Raw genomic sequence first — 6,142 nt, 5'->3', positions numbered from 1 at the left:
CAGACACTAGAGGAGATATAAAAAAGACCTGGAAAACACTCTCTCAGATTCTAGGGACCCACAAACTGAGAAAAACCAAGAATATTGTCCTAACTAAACCTAATGAAACACCACTACATCCCACTGACACAGCTAACAAGATAAACGACTTCTTCTCAACCATAGGATCTAATCTCGCCAGTAAAATCCCACATACCAATGCCCATGCCGGGGACTACCTAGATGGGAATTTCCCTAATTCCTTCTATCTTGCACCAACTGAGCCCACGGAAGTCACTGAGATCATAAAGTCACTTAAAAATAACTCGGGGAATCTGTCTCATGTCCCACCATTACTGTACAAGCGAGCGGCCCATGTCCTTTCGCATGCTATTTCATTACTTTTTAACAAGTCACTAGAGACTAGCACCTTCCCGAAACTACTCAAGATGGCAAGGGTTACACCAATACATAAAGGTGGTGACCCTACAGACTTAAACAACTATAGGCCAATATCTAACTTACCATTGCTATCCAAAATCTTTGAGAAACTCTTGCACAGGAGACTGTATTCATTTATAACGGCTCAAAACATACTCAACCCCTGCCAATTTGGATTCAGGAAAAATAAAAGCACTAATGATGCAATCATAAAAATGCTAGATCTGCTTTACACAGCATTGGAAAATAAGGAATATCCACTAGGAATTTTTATTGACCTAAGAGAAGCTTTTGACACAGTAGACCACGACATCCTACTCCACAAACTTGATCATTACGGTATAAGAGGCCATGCGCTTGCTTATTTCAAATCTTACATTACTAATAGGTATCAGTACGTCACCATTAAAGACACAGCATCAGCAACACGGCCACTTGATACTGGAGTTCTGCAGGGAAGTGTCCTTGGTCCCCTGCTCTTCCTCATATACATCAATGATCTTCCAAACATATCCCAACACCTGAAACCCATTCTCTTTGCTGATGACACGACTTATGTCATCTCTCACCCAAATCTTGCCACCCTCAACACCATTGTGAATGAGGAGCTGATTAAAATATCGACTTGGATGACAGCCAATAAACTTACGCTTAACACTGACAAAACCTACTATATTATGTTTGGTAGCAGAGCAGGAGATGCACAAATTAACATTAAGATTGACAACACTCTAATTACCAGAAATAATGGGGGCAAATTCCTAGGCTTATACCTTGACAACAACCTGAATTTCAGCACCCATATCCAGCATATAACCAAAAAAGTATCCAAAACGGTTGGGATCCTCTCCAAGATACGATACTATGTGCCACAAAATGCCCTTCTCACACTATACCACTCACTTATTTATCCATACCTCACCTATGCTATTTGTGCTTGGGGATCAACTGCAGCAACACACCTAAAGCCAATAATAACCCAACAAAAAGCTGCAGTAAGAATAATCACTAAATCCCATCCCTGGCAACACACCCCCCCACTCTTCATAGACCTAAACTTACTCCCAGTTCAGTACATCCACACTTACTACTGTGCAATCTACATCTACAGGGCCTTAAACTCTAATATCAACCTTGACCTAAAACGCTTTCTTGATAGTTGTGACAGAACCCACAGGCATAACACCAGACACAAACATCTCTACGACATTCCCCGTGTCCGACTAAACCTTTACAAAAATTCAATGTATGTCAAAGGCCCTAAAATCTGGAATACCCTACCTGAGAACTCTAGAACTGCAGACACATTCATCACCTTCAAAACTACCATTAGAAAACATCTTATCTCCCTGATACACCCCGTCAACTAACTACACGAATACCACCTGGTGGTTCACACTTACACTCACTCACTCATTTGACCATAAACAGAAATATTAATCTCAATCTTAAAATAATGAATCCTGTGATACTCCAATACTGAAACTATGTACTGTGCCAAAACAAAAGCATTCACATTGCTAAACTCACAAACTAGTATTTAGTCACTTAGCCATAATACCAACTTACCTCATAATTTGTAATATTTTACAATTAAGAATAAAACTAAGTCTGCCCGAAATGCCTAGCCATGCTAAGCGTTCTAGTGGTACACTCTGTAATCACAATTTTACTACATGTAAACCACACAAGAACCAAATTCCTGTAAACTCAGCATTGTAATCCTTATAGAGAATAAACTTTGAATTGTATCATATGGTGCTGTTGTACCATATGGTACAATTTCTCCCTATGGGACCATTGTACTGTATGGTACTATATGGTACCATTGTATTCAACACAACTGCACTAATATTTTCATCATTTTGTTTACAATAAACTTGTAAGCAAGTTTTGTAAGCAATATAATGATAAACAAATCAATGCAGTTATTGTGTTGAATACAATGAGTGTACACTTATATAATATACGTTATACTGGTCTCACAGGCCACAAATGTTATTAGAAAAAGAAAAAAATTAGAAAAGAAAAGAAAAAAAGTATAAAAAAGTAAAAAAAAATGGGATTTTGCGGAAGTCACTGATGTTGCCGCCACCCGGTCATTTTGGGTCAACTTCCCACCACTATCTCGGTAAGTACTGATCAGAATTTTTTGTTTTGTTTTATTACCTTCACAAAAATATACCCTTTAATTCTGTAAGAATTTTTTTTTTTTGTTTTTTTTTTCAAAATTTCTTGGACACTGGAGCACCACTTCAGCTTTTGGCCTTGGACCCTGAAGGGGTTAATTATATTACTGCTTCTCCTCACTCAACATCAGAGTTCTGTTCCTAAGACCACGTCGGTATACAAATTTATCGCTAAGTGAGCAGCATAATACGTATAATGATAGTGGGTTTGTGTCAACCATGTTTGATGTTGTTTTAATGTCACCTTTGCACCATTTATTTCATTTCTGGTATACTTTTAAATGTTTATATAGTAGTGTACTGTATATTGTAATTAGCAGAATAGAAGAAATCAGCTCTAATATACATTAGGTATGCATACTGGTCAGAGAGCCCATTGTAAGTCTGAGGTGCCAGTAAACGAGTACATTGCTAAGTGAGGAGAGGCTGTATTAACCCCTAAATTGTCCAAACATAGAGCTACGTTCACATGCATAGTGCTTCTAAAGTAGATCTACTTTTTTTTAATTTTTCAAATATAACAAAAAAAAATGTGGAACAAACTTTTTTTACACGTTTTCAAATGTAAAAAAAAGAAAAAAGAAAAGATCTACATTTTTTTACATACAGTGAACCCCCTAGTTTCGTGATTAATCCGTTCCAAGGAGCCTGCCAAAAGTCAAAATTCACGAAACTCGAAACCCTTTTCCCAGTAAGAAATAATGGAAATAAAATTACTCCATTCCAGACACCCAAAAATATTAAAATAAATTTTTTTTCAAATTAAATAAAGATTTACATAATGAAATCAATCATAAATCAAGTACATGCATTTAAAAAAATAATAATAACATTACACTTTCCTTTACTGAAGACTCCTGCATGGATACAAGACGGGAGGAGGGGATAGAAGGAAGGTGTACACTATTGTTTGGAAGGAGAATCTCCTTCCATTAGGACTTCATGTATGAAGTCCTTATCTGGGGTTACTTCCCTTCTTCTTTTAATGCCACTGGGAACAACTTGAGAGTCACTGGACCCCTGTCTCACAAAATATCAGTCCAAAAGAGGTCTGTTTCTGGTGTTTCTTTAAGATTTCCCTGAAGTGGGACACAACACTGTCATTGTACATGATGCAGATATGGCTTGTTTCAGCTTGGTCAGGGCGATACTTTTCAACAAAACTTTGCAACTCATTCCACTTCGAACACATGTCCTTAATCACTGAAGAAAGCACTTCCTTCACTCTCTTTTCCTCCTCCTCTGAAGCAAGTTCCTCAGCTGTGGTCTGATGCTGTTCCAGTTGAAGCTCTTGCAGTTCATCAGTGGTTAGCTCTTCCCTGTGGTCCTCCACCAACTCTTCCACATCCCTGTCACTCACCTCCAACCCCATGGACTTGCCCAATACCATAACACCTTCCACAACAGGCAGAGGATTGGCTGGGTCAGGGTCTGCCTCAAACCCTTCAAAATCCCTCTGGATCGTGTTCTTCACTTTCTTTACCAAAGGGCTTGCACTAGCTTTCCTTGGGCCCATGGTGACTTATTTAGCAGTTGCAATCACAAAAAACAATGGATTATTACATATGAACCCGCTGGGTGATGGTCACGTGTAGGTAAACATTGGCACACTTAGCGTGAATGGTGTGCGAGACTGGCTTTGTGTGTGCGGTGACAGGCAGACAGGTACCAGACGGTCGCCAAATCGCGAGCCTAATCACAAAACTCGAGGCCAAATTTTGCCAAAAAAACTTGCCGAAGGTCGAATTTCATGAAAGTCGATGCCGCCGAAACTCGAGGGTCCACAGTACTTTCAAACGTTGAAAAAAAGTAGATCAATGTTTGGACAGTTTGAAGGTTAATATTATTTTACTTCAAGAATATAATAAAAATTAAAGATGTTTGTGTTGAAGTCATATTGTTTACTCAGTTATTAGTTAACATAATTATTATACACAACTTGTGATTTATCTTGAAGATCTTTACAGATAAACATTTAAGTGACAATTTTATTTAGTGAAGCATGTGACAATAAAGAAAAAATCTTTTTTTAGTTGAGTATGTTGTGTTGGTAATTGTGAAATATTGTACTATACTGACTCAAGTTTCTATTGCAGAAGTATTTTGTGGAAGACTACCAGGTTGTGTCTTGCCAGACACTATATCTTCAGTACTTCAAGAAGCACCAGTGTAAGTGTCTTGAGCAACAACTGATATTGCAGAAGTATTTTGTGCAAGACTACCAGGTTGTGTCTTGCCAGACACTATATCTTCAGTACTTCAAGAAGCACCAGTGTATCTTGAGCAACAACTGATATTGCAGAAGTATTTTGTGGAAGACTACCAGGTTGTGTCTTGCCAGACACTATATCTTCAGTACTTCAAGAAGCACCAGTGTAAGTGTCTTGAACAACAACTGATATTGCAGAAGTATTTTGTGGAAGACTACCAGGTTGTGTCTTGCCAGACAGCTGTTCTTCTTGTGAATTTTTAACTAGCTGTTACTAATTAAACAATTTTGCTTTTGATATTGGAAATTCTATCTAAAAATGCATGGCAGTTAATTCTTTGAGGGTTTGTTTTGTAGTTCTATGACTTTAAAGCTGGAGTCCAAGCTGTAGTACTGCAACATGAGCTCAGCTTACTCAGATAAGCTGTGAGCAGTAAATTTGGGCCTAAATATGAGAGAATGCATCTCTGTGGTAAGTGTGCACCATATAAAACAAATCCTGCAACAGGCAGTGCATGAGAAAAAAAAACAAAGTGCAACTGTGTTTTTGGATTAAAACAGCAAATTTTTGGTGTATTTTCATATATATTTTATAGTAGCATTCACTCTTTATGGTCTCATTTGATAGAATAGAAGATGTATTATAGAAATGACAGATGGATTTTAGTGCTGAAAATAGCTTGAAATTTAGTTCAGAGTAGTAGAAATGTTCTATTTTTGTTGATGTTATAGGGTAAACAGTCACATCATGCATCCCATACACATCAGCTGGTGGGTTTAATGTGTGCTGCTGTATGCACTGATATTATTTATACAGTTATTACAATATTGCATAACAGTAACTTTTCTATTTTTTGGTGTGCATAAAAATAATTTGTGAATAAAAAATCAAAGTGAAATTCATCTGTTAAGCCTACAAATATAACTAATAAGTAGTAAAAATGTTAGTTTAGTGCCAGGCTGCCTGCATTGATTATTCTGGACCCTATTTTGAAATTGGAATATTTTGAATTTTGTGTGAAATTGGCCATATTAACAATATCCAGTCACTTTATTGGGAAGTTGAAATAGTTGAATTGGGCAATTTTATGTGCTTAATAGATAATATGGATCACATACTAGTGAAATAGCTAAGAATTTGGTCTAATGAAACTATGTAATTGGCCAAAAACAGGACTCAAAGTGGGCAAAATTGCCAATGCATAAATATTTCTGACACAGCGAAATTTGCAGGAGTATAACTTCATCAATTCTTTATAAAATTATGTACATTTTATTTTATTACATTATTATTACATTCTCTATGATTTTCTAAGACCCTGTG

The 6,142-nt window shown here is 37.0% G+C and overlaps 1 long non-coding RNA gene across 1 annotated transcript in view; it reads left to right on the top strand.

Annotated features, from left to right (window-relative positions):
- Positions 1-5,717, top strand: part of LOC138854941 (uncharacterized) — a 584,083-nt gene extending 578,366 nt beyond the window's left edge. The window contains exon 2 of the long non-coding RNA XR_011394126.1: positions 4,706-5,717. This is a non-coding gene — a long non-coding RNA (uncharacterized lncRNA). The remainder of the gene's footprint in view (positions 1-4,705) is intronic.
- The last annotated feature ends 425 nt before the right edge of the window (positions 5,718-6,142 follow it).

Source organism: Cherax quadricarinatus, chromosome 75 (genome assembly GCF_038502225.1).
Source record: "Cherax quadricarinatus isolate ZL_2023a chromosome 75, ASM3850222v1, whole genome shotgun sequence".
NCBI lineage: Eukaryota > Metazoa > Arthropoda > Malacostraca > Decapoda > Parastacidae > Cherax > Cherax quadricarinatus.
The sequence above is the reverse complement of the archived record's forward strand: the minus strand, read 5'-3'. Positions and strand labels throughout refer to the sequence as shown.